Genomic DNA, 5,112 nt, shown 5'->3' with positions numbered 1-5,112 from the left:
ACCGATCCATTACATTAAATAATAAATATTAAATATAGAATAAATAAATTGTTTAAAGAACAAACGCACACACTTTCATGAACGGTGTGAGACTCAATAATGGAGGAAGGCATCTCATATATGATATATGGTTTACTAACGACTAGCCATGGAGGACATATTTTGCTACAAATAGTCAAAAGTTAACCAATTTTAGGGGCCATATATAATATTCGAGGACCACAGTAGAAGACTTTGACTAGCTCACCCTTTCCATTAATGATATAATTCACAAATTTTTATTGCCATCTTGTTATGTTTATGCATATGTTATATATATTAATTAGAGTAAAGTATCATTTTTGTCCCCAACGTTTGGGATAAATCCTATTTGTGTCCCTAACGTCTAAATCGTTCTATTTGTATCCCTAACGTTTGTAAAAGTGATTCGATGTTAGAGTTTTAAAAATCTCTTCATGAAGTTAAAATACAAATATCTGGAATAGAATCGATGATCCATTCCGAAAAATAGCTCATCAAAAGTTGAAACTAATTCCTACAACATTTACATAATTCATCTTTATAGGGACATAATTGAATCTAAACACAAATAGTGGGTATAATATTAAGGGTAAAAAACAAGAATAAGCCATGGGAGAAAGAATTTACGTGAATCAGCCAAAACAAAATCCTTTTCACGAATCAACCAATGCACAAATATATGTAGTTCGAATCACACTGTTTCGAACCTTGATTGAATGTAATTTGAATTGAGGCAATTCGAATTACTATGAAGCCTGAACTAAGCATAAATCGAATTGGGCTAATTCGAATTACTCCATTCATAATTCGAATCAAGTTGATTCGAACTCCTCTCATGCACGCCATGCAACGTAATTTGAATTGGCCTAATTCGAATTATGAAGGAGCAGAGTTGTATATATATGTTGTGGACGTGAGTTGCTCTCATTAGAGGGGTAGAATGGCTAGTAAGGAGAGTTTTGTGGTGTTGGTTCACCATAGAAGATCGATTAAGAGGAAGACACGTTCCGGTGTGAAGTTCACTGATAAGGATCCTCTCTGTATTATCGTGAGGCCTACGACAAGGTACGATGACCTTGTTAGCACTGTGCTGATGAAACTGGGTCTAGATGGTGTGAAACGGGTTAAGAAGTTCTTCTATCGCATTCTGATCACGGTGCCCCAAGACACCGTGAAGTATGATTGTTTCACGATCGGGAGTGAGGAGGACTTGCAGGTCATGTTTCAATGTCGCCGTCAGTTTCCAGAAGTGAAGACACCAGAGCTTTTGGCAAAGTTGGTTGATGTGGTATCGAGCTCGGGGGGTTCGAACCGGAATACCACCACTTTAGCCATGGTAGCCTGTTCTAGCTCCAGACCTGTCGTTGCTTCTACCTCCGTCCCTGCGTACGAGCCACCCGTCCAGCCTGTTGCCTCCCCTTCCTTCGCTGCTGATCTCAACAGAAGTGTAGGCGACGAGGTTGGAACAGGGGAATTTCAGCCGACCTCTTTAGAGTGTGCTGCACCGGCTGGGGTTGGAGAGCAATTTTTGGATGATCCAGAGGACGATGATGTCGAGCCGGATATGATTGCTGATGACAGTGGCGATGATATCGGAGCGAGTGAGCCTGCTGGGGCGGGAGGTGGTTCTAGCTCTGGCACACAGCAGTATCCTCCACACTTTTCATCCTTGGACTTGGATGCCATGAGGCAGGAGGGGGTTCCGGGGGAGGCTGTTGGGTTTGGCGCCAGAGATGCGGAAGGGTCTCCAAGTCTAACAGAGCTCCAGGTTGGTCAGCAATTTCAGGACAAAGATGGTGTCCTGTTAAGTGTGAAGACTTACAGCATCCACCGAGGGGTACAGTACAAGGTAGTGGAGTCTGACTATCGCCGGTATGTGGGCAAGTATTCTGAGTTTGGGAATGGGTGCACATGGTTGATTCGGCTGAGTCTTCGGCAACGCAAGGGCATTTGGGAGGTCAAACGGTACAATGGACCTCATACATGTCTGGCCACCTCCATCTCCAGTGACCACAGGAGTTTGGATTATCATGTGATATCGACATTCATTATGCCAATGGTTAGGGCTGATGCATCCGTCAGCATCAAGGTGCTCTTAAATGCCACTGCCGCACACTTTGGGTTTAGGCCGACGTACAGAAGGGTCTGGCTGGCGAAGCAGAAGGCTGTTGCCCTCATCTATGGTGACTGGGATGAGTCGTACAACGAGCTCCCTAGGTGGGTGTTAGGAGTCCAGCTGACGATGCCTGATACTGTTGCAGTCCTTAGGACGAGCCCTGTTCGAGTTGGTGGACAGCTGGACGAGTCTCGAGCTTATTTTCACAGACTATTTTGGACGTTTCCACCGTGTATCGAGGCATTCCGTCATTGCAAGCCACTGGTTAGTATCGACGACACCCATCTGTGTGGCAAGTATGGAGGAACGTTGCTTGTGACAATTGCACAGGACGGGAACTCCAATATACTCCCTGTTGCATTCACACTAGTGGAGGGTGAGAATGCTGAGTCCTGGTCCTTCTTTCTCTCCCACCTGCGTCAGCACGTGACATCGCAGCCGGGTCTGCTAGTTATATCGGACAGGCATAACGGCATCAAGGCCGTGCTTGAGGCTCCCGACGGAGGCTGGTTACCTCCAGCTGCATACTAGGCATTCTGTATTCGACATGTAGCGGCAAATTTCGCCCTAACCTTCAAGGGCAAAGACGCAAGGAGGTTTCTTGTCAACGCGGCGTACGCAAAGACCGAGGTGGAGTTCGATTACTAGTTTGATATTCTGCGGTATGAAGACCCGGCGATATGTGACTGGGCGAACCGGATTGAGTATTCCTTGTGGACACAGCATCGTGATGAAGGGCGGAGATTCGGACACATGACGACGAATATCTCTGAGTGTGTGAACTCAATCCTGAAGGGTGTCAGAAACCTCCCTGTGTGCTCGCTAGTGAAGGCAACATACGGAAGGCTGGCCGAACTATTTGTTCGCAAGGGGAGAGAGGCTGAGGCCCAGCTGGGAACCGGACAACAATTCAGTCAGCACTTGGTGACTTGTATCGAGGCCAACTTGAAGACGGCGAGGTGCTTCACGGTGACTTTGTACGATTGGGATAACTCGGAGTTCACCGTCGCAGAGACAACTCCGACTGGTTCGTTCTCACTGGGTAGCTACAGAGTCTCGCTTGCATCTCAGACATGTGACTGCGGATACTTCCAGGCACTTCATTTCCCGCGTCCGCACGCACTGGCATGTGGTGCCTACTCACGGCTTACATGGCAGCCTTATGTCCACCAGGTGTATCGTCTTAGTTCCGTGTTTAGTGTGTATCGGATGGGATTCACATCTCCCATTCCGAAGGGTTTCTGGCCACCATATGACGGGCCGACTGTAATCCCGAACCCTAACAAAAGGCATGCGAGAGAGGGTCGTCCGAGGTCTACTAGGATATGGACTAACATGGACGAGGCAGATCCGAACCGGCCAAAGAGATATGGCCTCTGTCAGCAACCCGGACACACACGTTGGAGTTGCCCGCAGGTCGGAGGGCCAGAGCATGCAGGGGGACATGAGTAGGTGTATTGTTAGCTTTGGTACTTTGTTTATTTCACTTTAGTGTTTACATTCCACTGTTATAGGTTTTCTTACTTGTTGTTGTTAACTGATAGAGTTTGTTAATGTTAATGCGATGTACTTTTATTCGGATCTTACTTAATGAATATGTTCCGTTTTCGGAGTTTTGTACGAAATATTTGTTGAATTCACAACGCAATAAATAAATCTACAGATTAAACTAATACATGATTCGGAAAATATGCTAGTAACTAAAATTTCGTAAACTTTGAACAACCATTTTCAAAGTAGAATATCATGATTTGTCCACAACATATATATACAACTCTGCTCCTTCATAGTTCGAACCAGCTTGGTTCGAATTAGAAATTGAGTAATTCGAATTAGGCCAATTCGAATTACGTTGCATGGCATGCATGAGAGGAGTTCGAATCAGCTTGATTCGAATTATGAATGGAGTAATTCGAATTGGTCCAATTCGATTTATGCTTAGTTCAGGCTTTATAGTAATTCGAATTGCCTCAATTCGAATTACATTCAATCAAGGTTCGAAACAGTGTGATTCGAACTACATATATTTGTGCATTGGTTGATTCGTGAAAAGGATTTTGTTTTGGCTGATTCACGTAAATTCTTTCTCCCCATGGCTTATTCTTGTTTTTTATCCTAATATTAAAATCGAACACATCCAAGTGAGACCTAATTGGGAATGAATACATCCAAGTGAGAATAATTGAAAAATATAATCTGATTTGTTAGTATAATTGATAGTAGGATAACATTGAATCACTTTTATAAACGTTAGGAATACAAATAGGACGATTTAAACGTTAGGGACACAAATAAGACTTACCCCAAATGTTGGGGATAAAAACGATACTTTACTCTTAATTAGAGGTAATTTCTTTTTAAGAAAAAAGAAGATAATAAATTTATATTAATTAATTTTAAAAGTCTAACATTTAAATAATTAAATTTTTTCACACTATTGATTATGAATTATTTTTGCTATTAATCCTAAATAATAATAAGGATATGCCGTATAACCAATTCGTATCATGCTACGAGAAACTAAATGGTTCTAATAAAATTTATTCTACATAATCTAGTTAAGAATGGCATTTCCTGCTATATGCAAACGTACACTGACGTAGATAAAGACCCAAAAGGAAAATCATATAGTTTTGCTAGCTATATATATTAAACCGAATCTAATGCAAATCAAGTTGGCTAAACTACTTTGAAGCTGTACAAACTACAGAGTATACCAAGGCAATAATTAATAATAACCAAAATGACTTTGTATTTTTATTCACGAGTTTCTATTTAAGAAATTGAATTTTTTGGAAAAATATTTTTTTTATGATTTTATATTAAAATGGTTATGAAGATAATAAAACCCAATTTGAATTATAAATTTTTATTTGATACTTAGTTTGCTCATTGAATTTTATAACTAATAGTACATAATTGCCAATTTTGATTGATCCTCTAATTAATACAAGATTTGGATAACATAATTAAGT

This window comes from Arachis ipaensis, chromosome B09 (assembly GCF_000816755.2).
Source record: "Arachis ipaensis cultivar K30076 chromosome B09, Araip1.1, whole genome shotgun sequence".
Classification (NCBI taxonomy): Eukaryota; Viridiplantae; Streptophyta; class Magnoliopsida; order Fabales; family Fabaceae; genus Arachis; species Arachis ipaensis.
This window is presented reverse-complemented; position numbering follows the sequence as displayed.